At 39.4% G+C, this 23,638-nt stretch overlaps 1 long non-coding RNA gene across 3 annotated transcripts in view; it reads left to right on the top strand.

Annotated features, from left to right (window-relative positions):
* The first annotated feature begins 1,902 nt into the window (after positions 1–1,902).
* The window catches only part of LOC110354353 (uncharacterized), a 32,972-nt gene continuing 11,236 nt past the window's right edge, over positions 1,903–23,638 (top strand). The window contains exons 1-5 of one of the 3 annotated variants that reach the window (XR_005269289.2): positions 1,903–2,137; positions 4,803–4,881; positions 9,778–9,913; positions 19,739–19,831; positions 19,951–20,097. This is a non-coding gene — a long non-coding RNA (uncharacterized lncRNA). Of the gene's footprint in view, positions 2,138–4,802; positions 4,882–7,021; positions 7,123–9,777; positions 9,914–19,738; positions 19,832–19,950; positions 20,098–23,638 lie in introns of those variants that run through there. The other 2 variants (XR_002406170.4, XR_002406171.4) reach the window with 2 other exon arrangements.

The raw sequence follows: 23,638 nt of genomic DNA, 5'->3' as shown, positions 1-23,638 counted from the left end.
TTAAATGCTTTCAGTTAAAATAACTCATTCTCACTTATTTTTTTTTGTCTTCCAGATCTTTTTTTTTTCTTTTTTCTTTTTTTTTTTTTTTTTTTCTGGGGTTATTATTTCTTTAGTGCTATGCAAATGTTACCAAGATATGTTAATGATGCCATTTAACAAAATGTGTACATTTTGATTTGTTCTTTGGAGCTGTTCAAAGAAATTAGATTGACTGTTGAGATTTTAAAAAATAACCCAGTAGCATCAAAGAACACCTGACTGCTCAAATTTACAGTTCACTTTTATCTGTTCAGGTAGATGGCCACTTCGATATCTGGAACACTTACAGCACGGGGCAGGGAGACCCCAAACCATAACCCCCTTGCATGGTTTCTTAAATCTTCAAGAAGAAGAATCTCTTTCAGTTTTTGTATTTTAAAAGGTTGCTGTAAAACAACAGGTGTTAAGTGAACTTAGTGATCTCATTATGAGAAAACTAAGGAGGCTCAGGGGCGACCTTATTGCTCTCTACAGGTACATTAAAGGAGGCTGTAATGAGGTGGGGGTTGGTCTGTTCTCCCATGTGCCTGGTGACAGGACAAGGGGGAATGGGCTAAAGTTGTGCCAGGGGAAGTTTAGGTTGGATCTTAGGAAGAACTTCTTTACCGAAAGGGTTGTTAGGCATTGGAACGGGCTGCCCAGGGAAGTGGTGGAGTCACCATCCCTGGAGGTCTTTAAAAGACATTTAGATGTAGAGCTTAGTGATATGGTTTAGTGGGGACTGTTAGTGTTAGGTCAGAGGTTGGACTCAGTGATCTTGGAGGTCTCTTCCAACCTAGATGATTCTGTGATTCTGTAAATCTGTTCTGTTTCTGTGGATCAGCCCCCTTCAGAATGGGGTTCGTACAAGCTTCAAGGCTATTATGCTGTTTGCAGAGGGGCGCTTAGGAGCTTTAGCTGACAGCTGAAAATGTTACGTACTGCTTTAAAAAAAAAAAAAAATCTTCTGTTTGAAATGATGGTAAATTTAGTTGACTTTTTTTAAAAACAAAACAAAACAAAAAAAACACCTTAAAGGTAGCGTGAAAGTCTAGCTTAAACAAGGCTTTTACAATATCTAGGCTTTCTAGTGTATGGTGCGAGTGCTACTTGACAACTAGGGACTTCTCAAGCTGCTCCTGTTTATAATTTTTATTATTTTTATTCCAAGATTCAGCACAAATAAACATTATGTTTTGAGGGAAAATGCAGCACTTATCTGGAAAGGAAAACAAAGTCATTCTCCAAAGTAAAAATTGAAACTATTTTCCTCTTTAATTCAGATATACGAAGCCAGAGAGGGGCAAGGGGCACTGTTAGCCTGCTTTTAAGCTCTCACTAGTAGCAGAACTCAAGGTGTGCCTCTGCTGGACTCTTGTTCTTGGATGTCTTTGTTGTTAGAAAGCTGCAGGCAGAAGACCAGCTGTCAGCTTAGCTCAGGTATCTCTCTGCCTCAGTGCAGATGCCATGAGGAGGGCTTGCAGGTGTGGAGGTGCTTCAGGCATCACTAACGAAGTTTCTTCAGGCCACTTTTACAGCTGGTAACAAATGTGCTTGTGTGGCTTGAGATGACAAGCCTCTGCCAAAGCCATGCAGAAGGTTTGGTGTTCTAATAGCCTGATTTATATGTTAGATGGAAGAGGCAGAGGGTGGGGAAGTGATGCTAATGCTATGGATGTTAAGCCACTAGGTTGTTTTCATTAGCAACATTATACAGTGTAAATGACACTGAGGCAGGGAGGTGTGGGAGACAGAAAAGGTGTCTTGAATTGATTAATTAGTGCTCTAGTGAAAATAGTAATTGAATGTGATGTTGGGCTCCTGTGCGTGTTGTATGGCTTGATAGCAACAGATGGACACATCTCCTCCCTCACCCTTTCTTTTTATTGTACTCCATAAAAATGAATCCCTTTCCTTAGGCTGAGAGCATCTGTCTCTTGTGTGAGAAGATTTAATATTTTTTTTTTTCCTCTTTCTTTCCCCCCTCCCTCTTCTGTACTTTGTGAAGCTGTGTGACTCTTCAAGGTAAAGTGTGAAGGCCACACACACACAAAATTGTGTTCAGACAAAGCACAAAAGCCTTGAAGGAGGCAAGTGAAAGTCAAGTTCTTCAAAGGTGGGTGTAGTGTTATTAAGTAAAGTTGCATCTCATACTGCTTTCAAGCTGCGCAAGAGAAGTACATTTATCTTAGACCCAACACTGGATCTGCACCACATAGCATTGTTGTTAGCAGTCTCAGCAGAGAACCTTCAAACTGCCTGCACGCAGATGCTTACATAGCCTCTGCTCTTCTGTAAGTGTTCTCAGCATCTCAGCATCCAGTCATGATGATGTGGCAGTATTTGAGGGCTTAAAACATTCCTGACTACAATGCATCTATCTTTTGTGTTATAAACTCTGAGTCAATTTAGCTTTATAAGATTTATTTATGGGGTTAATAAAAGGCAAGTAAACAGCGCTGGGTGCGTGGGGAATCTGGGCTCCTCCAACACACACCCACGTTACATCAGGCAGTTGGTTTTTATGCTCTTAGGCTAATACGTATTCATTACTACTTCTAGAAAAGGCAGGGTTATTATAATTAGTTCCTGGAGTCCAACCCCCCCCCCCCCCCCGCACTGGCGCATGAGTATCAGTCTCCAGTGGTCCCTCTGGGGGTCTCTCATGCTGAAGGCTCGTAGCCTTCCTCCCGGGCTTTGTCCTTGTCCTTCTCCTTTGTCCATCTTGGCCGGATATCAGAGACTTGCGTGGTGTCCCATGCAATAGTCACAATAGTTAGCAGTTATTCTGAACCCCCCCGAATATCAGAGACTCAAGGTTTACCCTTCAAACCCTCTATTGACGTTAATTGCCGGAACATTCCTTACATTTTATATTTCAGGAGAATTTTTTAATTGCTCTTGCTGTCTGCTGCTTTTTCCCAATGCTTCAAAGCAAACAAAAACCCTTTGCAAGTGCACTTAAAATATCTCGTAGCGCAGAGCGTTTGGTCAGACTCTGCGTTAACCAATGGTTTGTTACTAGACTCATGGCATTGTAGAACTCTGTGCCAAAGAAAGCATAGGTTCCCTCAGTCAACATGAGGGAAACTTGCTAAAGCATGGTACACACAGAAAGGGGGAGATGTATTCAGGGTAAGCCAGGGCAAAGGGTTGAAGACTGAAATACGAGAGAAGGGCAGGGTGTTCCAAGTTGAAGGGAAAGAATGAACCCACGTCTAGATCAATGGAAGTCATTCTCTAGTTAAACAGATCTGTATGGAAAGTTGTTAATATATTTTTTTCATTTTTATGTGAAGCTATGCCTTAATAAGGTTTGACTGAACCTGAAGATGTTACACTATTATTAAAATGGTTATTTGCATTATGTGAATTGGACATTGAGATTCCTTAGGCAGCTTGGCAATCACTCACGTAATAAATATAACTCAGACGAAGTTGGTACAGAACTTGGTTTCCCCTGTTTCTAGGCTTTTTGAAGAGCCTAACTGCCTTCAATAAAAGAGTCCTGAACTTTTAGTTCAGGCACAGGGACGTCTGTGTTTATGTGCAAAGGTCACAGATGCAGCTTGACCAGGTAATGTAGTTCTGGGCTTCCACACACAAAGGATGGGTCAATCAAGTTTAGTGACCAAGATTACCTCTATTACAGGAAGGAACCTGTTCCATCCCATTTTTGATATGTTCCTGGAAATTTCAGTGTCTTTACGCTAATGCACAAGAAACTTTCTGAAATAAAAATTAATATTAGGAGATGAGGAAGTCTCAAAAGGTTCAGTATTAAGATAGTACTCAGGAAGACAGCTGGTCTGAAAACATATTCTGGGTTAGTTCAGCGTACCTGCATTTTGTGAAACAAAAAAGCTGGGGAGATGTCATTTCCACTTCTTAAATGTTTGTTGTTTTTTTTTTTTTAAATTTGAGGACATGCAGCTTCAATGTTTTTGGAGGATGTATGTTTATGTCTGTCTTCTGAAATGATTGTGGACTGCTTTGCATATCTATAATAAGAAAAAGAAAACATAGGCCACAGCTTGAGAACCACCTGTGAATAACTTGCTCTTTTATTTTTAGCTTGTTTTGTTTTGTGATGTGTTGGCATATATTGATTACATGGGTAGATTTGAAGATGATGAGCTAAAGAGGTTGAGCAGCACATGCAGTGAGAATAAAATAGTTCAATGAAGAATGTTATTTTTATCTCAAACGTGGATACTACTTGTGTTGTGCCAGGTTCAGTCATTACCTGCTTGCTACTTAACTGCTTTGTTTTATTGATGATCTAAGTATATAAAGATCTGAAATCATCATCACAAGATAGCCAAAAAATGCAAAAGTCAGGAAAAAAAGTTATTTTAAGTTTAAATTGACTCATATATCTTTCATGGTTCATAATTGTCTAATTTTATTTATACTAATTCAAGCTGAATGATGTGGAATGAAAGTGGTAGGGTAGTCAAACGCTATTGTTAAAAAATAAAGGGGAAAAATCACAATAACACTTAACACTGTAGAAATTAGTACTAAGTGGCTGATGAAAATAGTCTTGCTGCTGTTTCTCCTATCACTGAAGATCTAATGGAATATGAGAATATCAGCACTTGAATAATGTTAATTGGGTAACTGATATATAGACCATGGCTTTTGATGGGGGGGAGTTGGGGGGGGGAGACTACACTGAATTTCAGGAGAGTTAAGCACCCAACTAAAGATGAGTTGTACTCTGTTGTAAATCCTGACTAGACCCCACTCTGACTTAAACATTTTGGTTGCTTTTTAAGTCATTTGCTGTCTGGTGCCAGGAACCACAAAAACAGATGGAGAGTTGGAGAAAGAAGTGGTAGAAGAAAGCCTCTCAAGGTAAAGCCTGTGGCTTTTGTGATAGGGGACTATGACTTTAGTGGCTCCATTTGATGCAGTGGAGGAGTGATTCCTGCTCATAAGGAGTTACTTAGCGTAAAATGAGTAGGAGATGGAGGAAGTGAAGGGGGGTGGAAAAACACATGAATCACTGTGCATCATACTTTCCTTGTGTGCAGTGATGTTGCTCAGTGCTTTCCCTTGAGGTGGGAGCTGGGGAGCACGTGTGTGAGGGAACGCCCTGGGTTAGCTGGCTGTGTACACCTTGTGGGAAGGTGCTGTTTTCCTTGCTCATCTTCCTCCACGCTCTGGGCTGTGTCCTGGAGACGTGGCTGGAGGCCGGTCCTCCCAGCAGCCTGAGGACAGGGCTGGCTGCCTTCACCGCTCAGGTTTTGTTCATGTCCAAGTGTTCTATACACAGCGCATCTGTGCTTGGGGGAATGGCTGAGCAGAAGCACCTGAAAATATGAATGAGGACAGGGATTATGGGTATTTTATGCAGCTCATTTTTGCTGTATTGTGGTTTACAGAGAGAAAATAACAGCCCTGTAGTGGCATAAACAAGACTGCAGTATCCCAGGGGAACTTGGCTGATATGGGCTGCAGCTCCTGGGGCACGAGCTCCTCTGTGTGTGTGTGTGTGTGTGTGTGCAGCAGGGGGCAGGGGTTTGCTTTCTCTAGAGTGGGGGGGGCACCTACAACCAGAAGATAAATAGAGTTCAAGAGTGATGGTCTTGTGGTGTTACTTGGGCATTCTGGGTGGCCTTGATCAGAAGGGTGTGATACTGAAGGATGTGATCAGAAGGATGTGATACTGATGTTGCCATTTCATGCAGCATGACAATTCAGTGAATTTGTGTGACCTGTCTTCTGTGAACTTTGCCATACTTTATCTCTACTTGAGGAGTCCACACCAGCCTTCAGGCCTCTAGACAGCAGGAAAATCTAGGATGAAACTAAAATGGAGGCAGGGTCCGTTTTGTGTGGTAAATGTGCATGTATGAGTGGTGCTTGGGAGGAAAGCCTGAAGTTGAATTCTGCCAAGGGTAGTTAATGTAACGTAAGCTAGTTCATGCAGTTAGAGCTCAGGGTGCTGTTGAAACCCTGTGTGGACACCTGGAGTGATGTGAGAGCTCTCCTGTGTGCTGGAACTTGTGACATCTGCTGAACTCCAGTGGAGCCCTGAACTGCACGTGTGATTGCAAGAAGCCTCTTGCCCGAGGCGCTACATCACAGGCTACTTGCCAAGGTGAAGAAGAGCTCTTCTCTGTGCTATCTCTACTAGTTTTGCCTCTGTGGAGATTTTACTGAGGTGAGGGAAATTTTTATAACCTGATTTGAAATGTGAAAGGAGTGATGCCAAAATTTATTTGGCTTTATAAGTAACCTGAGCTTCTTTGTTGGAAAATACTTTGTGCTACTGCTGTATACTGCTACAGCTGTATACTGAGGGTAGTAACAGTTCTGTTAGCCTTTCTTAAACTCTCTGCTGTGAAGGCAAAGTCTAGACAAGTCTTCCTCTAGGCAGGAGGAGGCAAGGCAGTGTGTCGCTTGTCTTACCACCTTGTAGGCTAGCAGCAGTTCTGCTGCGGCCATCGGCTGGTTGTTGCACAGTCACGATTCCACGTCGGCAAGACCACAGTGAGTTGGATCTCTAGTCTCTTGCATTGCACCTTTTTTCCCTTTTCTATGCTTAACAAATGCTTTGAAGCAATTCTATGTTTTACAAATCAAAACTTAAGCTTTGCATACCCTAACTTAGGTTAGCCTGTTTGGGAACCCCTCCCTCACCAAGCAGTAATATCCAAGGAGGACTGCATAGGAATACACAACGTCTGTGGTGTGTTTTTTTCTGTCTGATTGCTGTAGCACTCTATAATCAAGTGCTCAGTTATTGTGAGCATACTTGAGTTGTTGTAATTGCCCTTTGTTTCAGTAAAGACTGGTAATTACTCCTGGGGGCCATGCCTTTTGCATTAGCAGTGTTTGATTGAAACCAGTCATTTATTTTGGTAAAATCTTAAGGCTTTCTGCAGTGCTTATAGATATGCTTTCTGTGTGACAGTCATTTAGTCTACCCAGCCATCCATATAGTGAAGATATTGCACATTTTCCCTTTCTCTATTCAGATAAATCAACTGCTGTTTTTAGTTTGATTACTCTTCAGTTTATGGAGTTCATCTTATGCATCCCTTCTCCTAGGTTCTGCTCCAAGGAAGACTGCCTTTTGCTGGGCCTGTGGTAGGTTTTTGGCTGTTTGAAATTCATGATGTGAAACTCATCAGTAAAATAAACTAAATACCTCTATGTATACTTTACTGTTATTCTCTTTTCCTTACCACTGTGTAAAAGAATATACCACTGCTACATGAAGTCTTTTAAGCATTAGTGGTTTGGAACCTACTGATGCTTGCTTTATCAGCTACTTGCAAACTATTAACTTTTTTTTCTTACAGCAGTAGAAGTATTTTGTTTATTACCAAATTTACTTGATAGCTAAATAGTCTAAGCTTGAAAGTACTTCAGCGTTTATGGAGGATCACAGAAAAGTTCTCCATGTCAGGGGGTTACTTCTGTTGTTTGGTTGCAGAGGACACTGTGGGATGTGGCTAAAAACGATGTTTTGGTGATTTTGCATCCTAAGAAACTGAAATGGGCAACCTACTCATGTGGAAGTGGAATCAAGGCAACTATTGTTAACCTGAATGTTGTTGTAACCTAGAATTTCTTTAAAAACAAATAAAAAAAAATTATTCAGTGACTGGTATGGGTCATGAGGAGGTCTCTGTCATGCTGGTGAGCTTCATACAAGGCATTACCAATTACTGATTCCTCTGATACCAAGGTTCTTACGCTCTTCAAAAAGAGAACATTGAAAAATAAACCTCTTCAAATTTTCTTCTGTAAGTAAAACAGGCAGTAGTTCAGATTTTGACACCTGAGAACTGTATATTTTCTTATGCAGATACTTCCAAATACGTCTTTGTCCCTCAGTGGTAGTCAGATTAGTCTGACTAGTTAGTCAGATGATTTGTGACCTCAAAGGTTATGGGGCTGGATGTCGTGCTTGAACAGTGTGTTTTTTTTTAAAAAGCCTCCTGCTTTTTGGCTCTCGTGTAACCCATTCTCCTGGTTCGGTTGGATTAATGTCACTTAAGGCAGTAGTTTAAAGTCTGTGAACTATGAGTTTGTATAGACTTGTAAAGTTTCTTCTATCTAATTGAGACACTGAGACCCATGATGCTAATGGTGCATTATGAGCAAGTTTTCTCTTGAGTTTCTTTGGTCTTTGTACTACATATTCCAGAGCAGCTATTCTGGCAAATTCCTATTGTCTGCAGGGCAGTCAAGCTCAAAGACTTGGCAAACTAAGGAGTGCTTTTTTTTTTTTTTTTTTTTTTTTTTTTTTTTTTTAAGTTGGACTTGATAAACGTTGATTCAAATGGGTGCTAATGGTTTTTCATATACCTCACTAAGACTGAAATCCTGGAGTGTCTTGATACATCAGGACAAAACTTTATGCTGTCAGTGGCTAGTGCTCTTAGCTTTTGCTCATGACAATGAACAGCAATCACATCCTGTCCTTCTATGTTTCACTGCTGTTAGTTTGTTGTGGGCATTGTTCTTGCTGCATGTGGTTCTACCAGTCAAGTCTGAAATCAGTCCAGTGATATACATGGGGAGTTGTTTTTGCCATCAGTTTTCAGGCAGTCTTTACCATGGTCTTGATTATAAGTAAAACTTTTCCCTGTGTCTTTTTTACTGTCTTGGGCTAGTATAGTACAGGTTTGGATTAAAAGAAATGACTAACTTAAAGGAGATCAGCTGATCTTTCACAGGAAATGTATTACTTCTTGGGTCCTTGTCTCGGTGATCTTTGTCTTCCTCTATTGTGCTATGGAAAAGTGAGATGTAAGAAGTAGCGGATGGTTATGATAAAAGGCACAACGAGAGTACAAAACTAGAGTGTGGCTTTGGCTGTTGGCCATTCCTACATCTTTGCTGTGATCATGGCTGATGACGTGTGCTAAATGTGTGCGATTGCAGGGATTGAACTTGACAATACAGTAATGTTTACTTCAGCCATTTTTCTATGGAGTCTGTACTTTCTTGTTTCTTTTTAAATTACTGTAATATTTCCTCTAGGTTATGTCCAGCAATGTCAAACTCAAATGCTGCTGCTAATTACTTACTTTATGGCAAAGGCCAAGGCTGTTCTTTCTCTCCAGTCTTGCAGAGTTAGGTTTTACTTTGGGGAATATTGTAGTTCCAGGGTCTTACTCAAACTATAGGGGATAGTAGAAGATGGGAGAATATAGTAAGGCCAAACAAGGAGTATAAAATGTTCACATCTGTGTTGTGCCTTACAGTAGTAATCAAAAAGCTAACTGAAAAAGCAGTGGATAGAAAGATCTACTTCTGCTGGAGAACTTTTCTTCCGGTGGTGCATTTTCTGCAGATATTTCTGCTGTTACTGCAGTATTTGATGGGTAAAAGAACTTTTCATATGTCTGTCGTGATTGTGTTGTTGTGATTATGTGCTTTTCTTTTGGTCATAGTAATGGAAATTCACCTTCTGTGAATACTTTTGTCTGACCTGTTTGCTACTCTTACTCGGTTACAAGTATGATGCAAAATCCCACAAAAGAGGTTTGGCAGAATAGTCAGTAGAAGGTGGGGGTTGGCTTTGAATCTCTTCCTTTGTTATTTTTAAGTAAAAATCAATAAGAGCTGCAGGTGAAATCAATTGCAGTATTCCATAGATCAGTCAAGGGAGGTTTTCCCTGAAGATGAAAGGGGTGTGCAGTGTCTGGATAATGGTGCCATAGTTCCTGCTAGGAATTACGATAGAGTATTCTTTGATGGAAGTCTAATCGGATGTTTTTCTCCTCTAAGGCTTGCATGACTGCAAATGAATAGAGTAGAATACTTCAGTCATTTGAGAGTCATGTTACTGGTCCTGAAACAAAACTGTTGTGACAAGTTGTTGAATGGAAGACTTTCCAAGAAATCAATCCTTCATACCAGAAAGGTAAGTCATTGAGTATTTAATATAAAAAGAGCAGAGTCTGATAAGCACATCAAATATGCTGTATTTTTGCATGCAACACAAATCCATAGAACTGCTGTAGTGCTCAAGTAGGATATGATTGAAAGTGCTGGTGAAGGCAGGAAGCTTGTTGACCAAAGGCAAAAAATGCTGAGAAATGCACCAGAAGTACAGGTGTATGTACAAGTACAAGGGTATGGGAGTTTGACTATCTTGCAACCGTGTACTGCAATTACTATTCTGTTTTCTCATTGTGAATATTATTGCCTCAACAATACAGTTGTCAGTAGTAGACAGACCTTCTGCTTAATGTGGCTTTGCTTATCTCTGTTCTGGCTAACTGAAGTATTGTGTTGGACTTCCTGCTCCTTGGTTGTCATCATTATTGATCGGAGTTAGCAATGACATAGTGTTTGTCTTTAGGGAAAAAAAGACACAGTGAGTGAGTGCATAAGAAAAAATATTAATAATAAAAAAAAAGTTCAACAAATTTCCCTAATTAGGTCCTGAGTTAGAAACTAAGAGCATTAAAAAAATAATCTTAGCCAAGGTTTTAATTGTTACCTTTGTTAGAGCTGCCAGGTATGTGTCATCTTGTATGTACATAGCTTATATGAAGAACACATCTGAGGAGAGCAAGGTGTTGGGAACAGAATCACAACTCCAGCGGATGCAAACACAAAAAAATTGGCCACTCATATACCAGCCTTGGCCACCTTGGATTTTAATAAGTTAGTGTATTTCAAGTAGATAGTGTATTCTTTAAGTGATGAAACTTTATGTTAAAAATGCAGTTTTTCAGTAACATATGGTTATATGGTGTTTAGATTAACAAGGTTCTAATGAATATACTCAAAGGAATGATCAAGGCTTGGCAGAGAAAGCTAATTATAAATGTCTTCTAATTCTACATCTTGAAATGGTGATGGTTAATAAAATGTGACCAAAAAGTGCATGATACTTGACCCACAACAAGTCAAGCACTTTGTTCTGTCTGACATGTACATATGTGTACATGTGTGTGAGTCAGTTTATATTGATGTTTCCTTACATGCATTAGTTCATTTTTTATAATGATATTACAGTTCTTTGTAGATGTACAGCAGCCCCATATCAATTAGCACAGCTGGTTTATGGGTTCTGAAATCAAAGCCTGGAGATCAAAAAGGGGCTCCTTCCAGCATTTGAGTATGGAAGGGAACCTGTGGCCTTCCATTCTGGAAATAATCACCCTTTGTTTTCTTGGAGGCATATATAATGTATATACATTTAGTTGAAAAGAGAAGCCCGGCTCCATGTGTGGAAATTAAGGGTGTTAAAATGAGCAGCATCTGGTCTTGAGGAAAAAATGGAATAAAATGAATCAGAGACACAGTGAACCTTAAATTATTTAAACTCCTCCAGTGGTAGTGTTCTGTAATTGCTTTCCCTTTCTGTAAATGTTTCACAGCTGTGAAGTTTCCACGTGAAGAGCTAAAGTGCTGGCTATTGTACAAAACTTAAGGCCAATTTCTGCTTGCTTTGCTTGCTTGTAAAACCTCATCAGGCCTGATTCTCCCTGTCTTGTGCTCTCTGCAGTCAATTACACCTGTGCAAAGTGGTTGTAAATTGCTACTATTTGAGGGAATAGTTTTATCTCACTTGGTATCTTTTTGTAGACTTGCAGACAAGGTGCAGTGCCATGCAGAATCAGGCCTCATTTCTTACCACCAGAGGAGTTGTACTTGATAACCAAGACCTGCAGAAATAAATATGTGAAAACAGCAATAACTTCAGATGAGCATCTAAAACACTCAGACCCTGGAAGACAAGAGGATGACAGCAGCAGGTGGCTTTACCTTTCCCTGGACACTTAGAGATACAGGCACTGACCAGTCCCTGTTAGTGAGCTTCCTGGGGGAATCAGGCTTTGCAAGAAGCTGAGTACAAGATACCCTTACATAAGTGTGATGTGTAGATTTTTTTTTATTTTTTTTTGTTCTGCCTTATTAATGATCTGGAGCAATGGTAGCAGTAGATTGCTCCTGCAGTGTTTATTTATTTATTTATTTATTGACAGCAAGGAACAGCCTAATATTGCTTCTGTTGCAGTCCCTGCAAGAAATGTAGGTCAGTACAGAAAATAGTACGGCATTGTTTCCTTATCCTTGGAATTGGCAGACAGGTGAGAGAAATAGGGATGCTCACCTTTTAGTCAACCAGAGGCACCTTACAGGGAAAGATGGTTGGTCTATCTTAACACAAAAAAAAAAAAAAAAAAAAAAGTACAATGAAATGCCATAAGCTGGTGACATGGCTGTTCCAGTTTGAGTTTCATCTTGTGAATTGGTTAGCCTTACACAAATGGAATTGAAATTTGATCTGCTTGCTTTTTTTTTCTCTTGTAAAATTCAGGCATTCCGACCAGCAAGTCACTGGATTTTTTTGCTAGAAAATATGCTTTTCATATGCTTAGTTTTCTGTGTAGTTTACACTGAAATGAATCTGAGAGTATTTCTGTGTATGACAGTAATGAATTGATGTTAGTAGAAATTCTGTCTTGCTATGTGTAGCATTTCTAAAAGAATTTATTTTACTCTTAATATCACTACAGGGATTTTAAAACAGATAATTTGAAAAGCAATTCCTTTTATTTTGACTGCAGGCAGGCTGCCACAATTTGGAGAAACAAGAGAATACAGAGTCCTAATTTTAACTGAAATTCGCTGTGCTATCTGTCTGATTAGCTTTTATGCCTTTGTGCGATTTCCAACATTGGTGTACAGTTCACCTAAGCATGGAGACGGCCCTGTATTTCCTTCTCCCTCACAGAAAAAGCATGCACCTACAGGTCAACATTTTAAACCACTTGGATCTTCAGAGGTATTTGGTGTCTCCTGCGTAATCACAGAATCACAGAATTTCTAGGTTGGAAGAGACCTCAAGATCATCGAGTCCAACCTCTAACCTAACACTAACAGTCTCCACTAAACCATATCCCTAGTGATGTAGCAGTGCTTGTAGTGTTCACATCAAATGTGGTACAGAGTTGGTCACAGAAGAGATTTTTATGGACAAAAGTTGGAGATAAGATGGGAGGGATGGAAAAGTACATCTCTGAGGAAGTAGGAGGGGGAGTAAGGGACTGGCTGTCTTTAATATGACCTTTGGGCTCAAGGACACAACTATATCTATTTTCATGGGGGACAGGAACATAACAGTACTTGCATGAGACATCTTTTTAATCTTACTTCAGCTAATGTAGATTTGTATTTACCCAAGAGGAGGAGATGACTCCAGAGGATGTCCCTAGAGAGCTGGTTACACTTGAGTAGCAAGCAAGGTTTTGTCAGAATGACCAAAATGTGGATGTGAATTTATATAAGACTATGGTGATCAAGAGTGGGATTGGCCACTCAGTGTAATGGCATAAATATTGGTTTTGTATAACTCCTCTGCAACTACCCTTGCAAGCACGTGGCATTGGATTGCTTGTCTCCTGTGTTCTGTCTGCTTGTCCTCAGCATTTCTTTATGGAGGATGAATGGTTGCTGTTGTGCCCGATGTGATTTTGAATATTTTGCATGTTTTTTTGACCTACTGTTTTTTTTGTTGTTGTTCTGGTTCCAGGTTAGACTACAGTCTGTAGGAAAAATGCAGCCACACTGCACTGAGAACTTAAAATGCTTGAAATCTGAAGTGGTTTAAAACAGTTCCATCCTTGAGAAGTGTAGTTCCTTGATGCTACGAAGAAAACTTAATTAGTTGGCATTTACCACCCCTATCCTATGGTAGAATGAGCTAAAAAGCTTTACATAATCGAACAATCCTGAGTTTAATGAACTTGCTTATTTAAACAGTGTATTTTTAGAGAAATCCATAGTCTACTTTGTAAATTCTTTTCGGATCTTTTTATTTTTATCGATTTTGATTAGCCAACTAATTTGTACATAATCAATAAATGTGATGCTGATGAGCTCATTTTGAACCCTTAGCATAGAAGGCTGAAATGAAGAAGGGATTAGCACAGTGTTTTGCTGACATTCCAATCTATTTTAAGTGAATGCAAACTTTCTAATAAATATTTAATGGGTAGTTGTTTGTGGTTTAATAGAATTATCTAATTCTATTAGAATGCTGTTTGGAGATTTACATGTACCATACATCACTGCCGAGGATATGGTTAATAATTTAGGCTAAGTGACTAGTAATTGGAAACATAGTCAGATTAAGTAGGGACTTTTTTTAAGGTCATCTAGGGATTTAAATGCTATGTATTTGCTGTATAATGGCAACTCTGTTCTTAGATTCTCTCTTGCACAGAAGAACTAATTTGGTGAGTTGGGGACAAGCCTTAAACGTGATAACAAAGCATGAGGCCCCTGGGGTTTATTTAATATCTCATCCTCTGAGTTAATGAGATGGAAAATAGTTCACTGTTTATCTACAGTAGATTGAGCAGATGTTGCCAATTCAATTTTATGGAAAGTGATCTCTGAGAGAGTGTCTTCTGCCCGTTACTTTTTCATGTGTTGAATCTCTGCTGCCTTCTTCTCAGCTTCAGGAGAAGGTTTTCCACACTGGTCATGGAGTTGATGGAAGATCAGTGCAGCAGAACTTGGTAAATCTAGTTATTGTTAGGAGGTTTTGCGAAGAAGGTTTGAAAACACCTTGGATTTTCAAATGCTTGAATTAGTGCTGTAAACTGAATGGCAAGGAAAAATGTTAAGTAATTGAGGAGACAGTGAGTTAAGTTACTACTAGAAAAATACAGTGCAAATATTTCTCTCTTGCTTCCACTGTAATGAGCATTGGTTTCAGATCTAGCTATAGAAGTGGTGATAATGGTATGCATAGAAATGTTTACTTCATGTACATGGTTTGTGAAGAAGAGAATGGTGAAGCTGAATTTGGGGCCAGGATGAACATGGTTATGATAGGGTGTTGGTTGTAGTCCAGACCACTTAACCGGAGCTCAGCATGTGCAGTTTAACAACAAGATTGTCATCTTCTGTGGCAGTTTGCAGATTTGAGGACAAGATGAAGGCAGAGCTGAGTCAAGAGTGCACAGCTCAGCAAGAAGCTCTGCATACCAGCTAGCCCATCTGCCCCTTGAGATGAGTAGGCTGTCACTCATTTTTGCACTGTCTAGCAGGTAAGATCCTCCTGGTCTTTCTTCTAGTCTTCGTTCTAGCCATTCACATGGTAGTATCATATCATCACTTTTGTATGTCTCCTGTGGATTACAGAGTGTTCAGGTAATCTATTCTGTCAGTATAGCAGATGCTGACTGTATTTCATGAGGTGTTTGTTCTCATCTCCATGAAGATGTGCATCTTCCATGGGAGAGCCGGAGGCTGCACACATTGCTAGACTTCTTGTTTTCATGTTGACCCAGCATCTCAACTCGCAGGCTTAATGGTGTAATGCAGTGGGTGTGGGACCACTCCTAGGCTTGGGAGAGTTTAGTCGCTAAAGCTGGGATGCTTTAAGAAGTAATCTTGTAAGCAGGAAAGTTCAAGAGGCAGGAGTACCACAGTCTTCCTGCTGCCACTTCAGTTTCATTCTTTGGGCTGCCTGTTCTTAGCAGCTTGAAGATAGAATATGTGTTACCTACCTGATGCATGTACTCTGCAGAACCGCTCCTCAAAGAGCACTTGCTTTCTGAGGCTGTCTAGGTATGATTGTAGGGTGTGACCGTTTGATAAAAAGACTGAATTTTTACTCCCTGCCCTTTATTTTTTTAATCAGAGGTAAGTTTGTTGATCAGACTGCCGAAGTTTGCAGCTCTGGGGAATAGCATGTCACTGGTTAGCTATGTAGTAGTATACAAGGGGATGGTGTCATAGGAATCCTTAACTCTGAAATTGATGGGTACTGATGTAGGAATATAGGAGTCTTAAGTAGTGCTGATACAATATATTTCCTGTTTGTGTTTGTACCATCATTATATATTTTTACTTGGTAAATTTAATTAAAGTGTATTATTCTATAACATTGTTGTTATTTAGTAATACTTGCTCAAACTGGACATGTGCACTGCTTTGGACACTTCCTCGCTCTGAGACTTGTATGGATTTGCAGATGGCTTCTCATCTTGACAGTTGTAAACTTGTGTGCAGCTGCTTCCATTCCTTGAGGTAAACCTACTGGAGGTGAGACCTTGACCTCTATACTGAATTTGTGTGCATGTATAGGCATGCATACATGTGCATGTGTGTTTAAAAAAAAAAAAATAGATCTCCCTAAAGCATTCTGAGCAGCTTTAGGGGCATTGCTGTTCATAGTGTTCAGCAAAAGCAAAGTGAGGTTAATGGGCACTGCACTGACACAAGATAGAATTCTTCTGCGTATTCTATTTTTAAGCTTCTCTGATAACTTTTCTGGACCCTTCTTGGATAAAAGAATGGCATCAGCCCAGTTCCTCTGCTTGAGTCTGTTTGCTTTGTTCATTTTCTATTCCTTACTTGGTAGTGATGTGTATTCTGTTCTCTGGAGAGCAGTTGAACTACTGAGAGCTGTTTGTTCCAGTTGATATTCACTTCTTGGAAGCAATGGTTTTATGGGCTGGGACAGGGATCGTTACATTAAGCAAGAAAATAACTTGAATTTCTTCTGCCATTACTTAACACGCAGTCACAATCTCATATAATTTCTGGCAAGCTCACCTTTACTTCCAGATATATATTGTTCACAGCACTTAGCATTCTTGTAGCATGATTTTATACCTTCAAATTGTTTTGTAGCTATAAACTAATTAATCTCATAACACCCCTGTACAGTATATTTATTTCTGCTTGAGTGGCTGTGTGGAGGATAATAGGCACTAAAGCAGTATACTACACTTTGTTTTTGATCAAATTGGCTGTGTTGTACTTAATTTGTGGTTTAGTTAGAATGATTACTGTCAGAAGTAGCACCAAAATACAGGTTCTGAAAGATACATAAGGTCTAGTTTTTCCTCTAGTGCTGATAGTTGGTCGTGCTGCTCCAGTAATAAAGCAGAAAAATGAAAATACTGCAGTTATGAATTCTGATCATTATTACTAATTAAGGACATATTCTTTTAAAGGTGGTTACTTTTTGTAAAAGCATAAAGGATAACTTGAAAGCACTGAAGTCTCTTCATTGGGAATTTGAGGAATGATAACCTCCTTTAGCTGTCTTCTCACTAACTTTTTCTAGACAAGTGTCATCTGACACCTGGTGCACTAACTGTGGACACGGTATGACCCTCTGTCACAGTAAGTCCCTCTGCTGTAATAGCTGAAAGTGACTGTGGGCAGAAAACGTCATTGTGTCAGCAACATTTCCTTCATTCCTTCATCACAAATTCAAAACATAGCACTGTATGATCTACTGTGAAGAAAATTAGCTTTGTCCCAGCCAAAACCAGTACAGGCTGTAAGTTAAATCAGTTACTGCATTATTCTGTGTCTGGAAGTCAGTTTAACCATTTTCTTCTTCACAGTAAGTGCGTGCATGAAGAAGTAAACATCCATCTCACTCTGATACATCCTGACGGTGTCTTTGTGTTTCTGATATGGAATATTGACTTGTAGTCAGCCCTTAGGGACTGACAGATGTGCTTTTACACAAGTGGATAGTCCCGTAGAGGTCAATCTGCTACAACTGGGCAAGGAAGTATTCATTTTAAAAACAACTCCCAAAACCTACTTCAAAAACAACAACTGTACCAACTGTGTGCATTTGTGATAGTGTGTTTATTTTTTTAAGATGTTTTGTATGTTTGGCAGGAATCTCATCCTGGTTTATCCCTCACTCCTGAAAACTGACAGTAATTTGTGTGCTTTTATGTGCAATTTGGATGTCTTTAAACCTGAAACTTTACCACCTCTGCTTTTCTTCCCTGCTTAGTGCAGTAGAACTGTGGCTTCAGATATGCATTTGGGTTGGTATTGCAGGAAATTAAATGAAACTAGTGATTTATTTTTTTTTCCAAGGCTGTGGATGACAGGAAGACAAATGATGCCACTTGATACAAGGGAAAAACTTAAAAGGAATTGTATTGTGTGTTTTAAGTATGAAGCAAAGGAAGAGAAAGTATTGACTTGTATGTAGTGACTTGGCAGTTGTGTTGATTATAGAAAAATACCTGCTTTGGGAGATGACATGGAACTTGAGTTTCTAAGGAGCAGTTTGAGTAAGGACCATCATTAGGTATTCTCCTGTCAAAGGTTTTTGCCAGATCAGTGGGCTAACTGGGTTTTGGTCTAAGACCTGACTGGGTAAGGTAACCTTGTTTGTCCTCAGCCAAGGTTGAGACACCAGTCAGCAGTCTGTTTGACTCCAGCTGGGAAGTGAACAACTTATTTTGTTTAAGTAATGATTTGAGGGACTCGTCAATAAAATCACTGATACTCTCCAGTGCAGTCATCTGTCCCTGTCTTGGTGTAACAGCTCGGAGCAAAGAGGAAGGAGATCCAAGTGAGCAAGCAGATTAGGTTTCCTTTTATTTTCTTTCAGTTCATCAAGACACCTTCACATCTCAGGGCTGATTCAGGATGGACACATAGATGTGTTTTTATTGTCCTTCAAAGCGGGTCTATCTTGCTGCATTAAAATACTTGAAACCTATATGTGGTATGCACATGTTCTGGCTTCATTCAGAAGTTCTTGTGACAACACTGATATTGATTGTGGTGTACTGCTTGGTGTGTTCTAATTATGAACAATATGTCTTCTTCATAAATATTCCCAGTTCATGTTGACATAGGCAAGGATTGAACAAGGCTACCTCAGCAGGGCATGGTGTTTTGCTAACACAGCTGTGGATCTTGTACAAGATAGCCTCTGGCCAGTGTGGAGAGCCAGCAGGGGCAGTCTGTGTTTCTTCGCATGCGATCTGCCATTTTAGTTTGACTGCATCCCTGTTAAGCTCTAAGGGTAGACAGAGAAACACTTGAGTTGATTTGAACTAATTGAGCTGATCAAGTGTTGCCGATTAGTTCAATTTGTGCAAAGTCCCACTTGTCCTTGTCTTCACTTGGAGCAACAGCAGTGTTAGCAAACCAATTGCCACATCAGAGCTCTTGTTAGGCACAGACAATAAAGAGCTACACCATTTCTATATGGGAAGACTGACAATCTTTTTCAAAAATCACTTGCTTATGAAATTTAATAGACCCTTAAGGCCCTTTTTACTTCTTTCCTGTAGGCTACTAGTGCCCCAGATGTAGAATTTCATGCTGTTAGGTGACTAGGTATTGTACACTGTATTTCTCTTTAGCAGGTGTTAGTATTTTAATCTACGATGATTTTATTTTTAATTTATGTTAATTTTGTATTTGTACTTTTTTATACATGTACTTTCTTTATACATGGCTTCACTTGTATAAAGTTCCAAAGACATCACTAAAAACATCTTAATTGCAGAATGATTCTTGTTCTCCTGAGCTAATGCACACAGTAGGGAAATGAAAAGCGTTTTACAGATGTTAATGAGAAGTTGTACAACACCTCAAAGCATTGAGAGAGATGATGAATACTCCCGTCTTACAGGAAGGGAAGCTGAGTCAAGAAAGGTTATTAGGTGTTAGGCAGGAAGATGAAGTTAAAGATGGAAACAGAAGCTAGATGTTACTCCAAGTCATGTGATGATGGACTTCAACTGTGAGTTCATCGTTTCCTTACTAAGACTGCCTTGTTCTGTTATCTGTTCAGGTCTTCTGTACAAGCTTAATATTCCTGACATAATTATGGATAACAAAGCACAAAATGCTATTATTTTTAGCACTAGAGTAAGGGAGTTAAACTCTGTTAAGCAAAAGCAATAAATGACCATGCACGTCCAAAATTTTCTTTCAGATGTCCTTATTCTTAGCAGTGTTATGTTCACCCGAGGACAATGCTACAAGGGTATAACAAGTGAAGAGCCTTGGGCTGCCTTACGGCAAGCAGGTACTTGCTATATTCTCTTCTGCCTTGGATAAGTTGGTATTAAAAGAATTTGGGATGTAGCTGTATGAGTACACATAGTCTCCAGTGCTTTCATTTTTGTCTGTGTCTTTTTCATACAGATTCATCTGATTGATGCCCAAACAAACTGCACTACAATATTTGGAGCTTCTTGCAATACAAGAGTTCTTCTCCTAAAGCACTTGAATCCCTTTCCTTGCAGGACTTCCAACATTTTTACAGTGTAGGAGTTCCCTGTCATCATTAAGGTACATATATACTAATGTTGATCTGTATGGAAACAGTGCCTTTTTAGTTTATGGCTATTAAATTAATGTGCATAGCACACAAGGCTAGATTTTTCTTATCCTTACTCATGATAGAAAGTACTTGAATTCCTTGATCTGAACTCTTTGAATCACTGGGACTTTTGGGGGTACCAAAACTTGTACATGGGAGTAAATTTTGCCTTGGTCTAGATCAGCTTCTTTTCTTGGTACAAGGTGAAGTCTTTAAGGAAGAACCCTAAAAATAAGGTTAAAATTAGTAAACTAAAACTTTAATCTCTACCTTGAAGTGGAAAATTTCTTTCCAGTAAAAACAGTTTGTTGGTAAAACAAAAACAATTGTGAAGCAGTCTGTACTTCGCATACTCCCTTTTTCATTTCTAAAAGCTTCTACTTCTTTGCTTCCAAATGCTTCTGCAGAAAATAGAAATATTTTGAAGCCTCATGAGAGCTGACATTTGGTTGTTCCACTTCTCCCTTCTGCTAACTGCATTCCCCATGTTGCAAAATATTTAAACACCTTGAGCATTGTGGGAGAAATAGTCTGCATTTTAATTTTTGAGATAAATGTTTTGGTTCTTCTCCAGTTACCTGTCCCCAAAAAAAGATCAAATGCCTCAGGGTGTTTTTTTTTTTTTTCTTTTTCCTCTTTGTTTTCCCTCTCTGAACAGTTCTAGTTCCACATTTATGGGTAGTACACTTTGTTAATCTTTTTTTCAAGCTCACTGCATCTGGAAGACTTGTTTTTTAATTTCTGCATTTGACAGCATTCAGTGCATAGGCACTCGTGTTATTTCTCCTTTGTCAGTGAACCCTCCATGGGTGCTTTGTTATCTTCTATGTGGTGACATGGGAGACAGGAATACTTAAGGAAAAAAAACTAACAAATGTGATTTTGAAAAACAGAACCCCTGTCAGAAAGACCCAAGGGCAAATGTAGTACATAAAACTACCTTTAACTCCTGTTTGAAAAAACAAACTAGCAAAATAGAAAGGCCCAACCAGCCAGACTTGCACTAAATTACAGATTGCCTCTGTGCTTTTGAATCAAATATAAACTTTCTCTGAAAGGAGCAGATGGCTTTGCTTTGCATGGAGATTTTTTTGCTAGTATGTACAGCTGTCTATAAAAAGATGTGTTTTAATGAAACAGTACTTTACAGATAGTGGAAGGTAATCCACCTGAAAATCTGGGGGAATTACGCATTTGCAATTTAGGTGTTAGGTATTTGTGTCAGAGGATATGCTTGTACAGGTCGAGTCAACCCAAAGCTGGATCACAGCTTAGCACTAACTGATGTGCTCTTCCACATAAAGAGCAGATGGGATGTGTCCATGGTTACTCTGAGAAGGTGAGGAAAGTATTAAGGGTTGACCTTGTTCATCCTGCTACTGCAGGAGAATGGGAGGAGTGGAGGTGTTGCCCCAGTCCCCGCTCTGTATCCATGAAGCGGCTACAATTAATAAGAGTGTCTGTTAGGGTGGTGGGGCAGGAAGCAGATGGACTTTGGGTGTTAGGTTATTTCTCATGGTCTTTGACCTAAGACAGCTGCTCGCTTTGCCTACCCGAACAGCCAAATGTTGCTGGTATTATGCTGTGTACTGCAGTGTACTGAGAAGTTGGGAAATGGAGCTGAGGTCTGTTAAATGCTAAGGGTATGTGGTCCAGTGGACTGAGAACTGTAACAGTGCTTCATGCTTGGAGGAGCAAGTTTGCCCAGCATATCCTCTTAGTTTTGTGAAAGGTGCATGGTCACATATTGTGAAGACTATCTGAAGAGGACTTCAAAATCATAGGCCTATGTGCAGTGCTTTCTGTGTATGATGCTGTGGGAGCAAAAATTTTGTTTTTTTTTTTGATCAGAATTTGTAACATAAGCAGAGGAAATGCAAGGCATGTTGTTTCCTGGGTTGGCACAATTTATGTGGGGAAACAAGTACTAGATTGATAATCAAGGGAAAAACACTGAATGTGCCCAGCTAAAAGGCAGTTCAAAACAGTAAGGTTGCAAAAGGTAAGAAAAAACAAAGGGATGAGTTAAAGGTTGATAAAATTAGTATGAAACTAGTAACAAGTGTCAGGTAGTTGTGAACCTGTAGTACTCAGCCAATGAGGAACCAGAGGAAAGAGTAAGTGTTGGGGAACAGGGCATAAAAGATATGAAAACTGCATCTGCAAGCGCTCTCCTGCTTATGAGATGCCCACCGTTACAATCACGGATAAAATGTTGCTTGAGATCCTTGCCTGAGCTTGCAGTGTTAGCTAACTAGTGTTTCTCACAGCTACTACTCACACTACCATGTGTTTCTGGGTGCCTTTTGTTGAACACTGTATTACCTTCTTGTAGCATATCTGCAGTGCTCCAGATTACCCCATTCACCAAGCCACCACTGAGGGGAAGAAGTACTATTTTGTGTTTATTTCATTTAACTTTGATCTTCTTATGCCTTGGAGGTTTTTTCTTTTGGAAAGTTTTTTTGTTGTTAAGGTGGAACAAATATATTACTACAGAGACTCTCTAACAGCAGGGAACTCATCTAATCTGGCAGGAGTGCTGTCTTGCATATCACTATGCCTAGTCAATACTCTATTATTGCAAGTTAAGTGGTTTGCTACAGTATCCTGTGCGCATGGTATTAGAAGGGATGTTACCTAATTTCCTCAGCAATAATGGTATAAACAGTATACATTTTTTATTATAACAGACTAACTGTTGCCTCCCCTGAGTTCATGTTTCTTTTATATACAGTTAGCATAGAGGAGACTGACTCATAAATCAACACAAAATTAAATGGAAAGTGCAAAGTTCTGGAAATGTGGAATTTATTATAGACCCAGAGGTTTGGACTCAACCTGCAAACCAACTTCACCTGGCTTAGTAGTAATCTTATTTGACTACAATGTGCTTCATTAATTTCAGTTGAAATTTATTGGAAAAAGTTGAAATTGGTTGTGTGGCAGGGGTAACCACCAACCTGCAGCAAGTAACAATGTTGAAATGGAGTGAGGAGAAGATAATATGAATCTGTTAGATGTTTTCTGTTTGTTTGATTCTTTTTTTTTTTTTTTTTTTTTTTTTTTTTTACATTTTCCATCCCATGTGGGGAGCAAGCACACACTAGTGTGTACAAGATGGAAATAATATGTTGGTAACTTGACAGTAAGATAATTAAAAAAAAAAAGCCACAAAAGAACAACAAAAAAGTTTAAAAATGCATTTTTCAGAGTTCTTACATTTGTATACTTGTTATACTTTCAGAGCAGTAATTGGACTTCATCATGTATGAGTCTGCAAGACAAATGCTAGTAAGCTGCTGAGCTTTATGGGAGCTTGTTCTTCTCAGTTTACAGGCGAGATGAACAGTTCAGTCCAGCCTTTATGCTTTAATAAACACTAAAAGCAAATAGAAAAAAGGCTAAACACATATGGGAGTCAAGGGCTTTCTGGCGTCTCAAAGAAATGCCAATAATGGTTGTTAAAATGTCATAAATCAAGCCTATAAAACAAAGATTTGACCTTAT

The sequence above is a fragment of the Anas platyrhynchos genome, chromosome 14, assembly GCF_047663525.1.
Source record: "Anas platyrhynchos isolate ZD024472 breed Pekin duck chromosome 14, IASCAAS_PekinDuck_T2T, whole genome shotgun sequence".
Classification (NCBI taxonomy): domain Eukaryota; kingdom Metazoa; phylum Chordata; class Aves; order Anseriformes; family Anatidae; genus Anas; species Anas platyrhynchos.
Note: the sequence above shows the minus strand (reverse complement) of the source record. Positions and strands in the feature narration are given on the sequence as shown.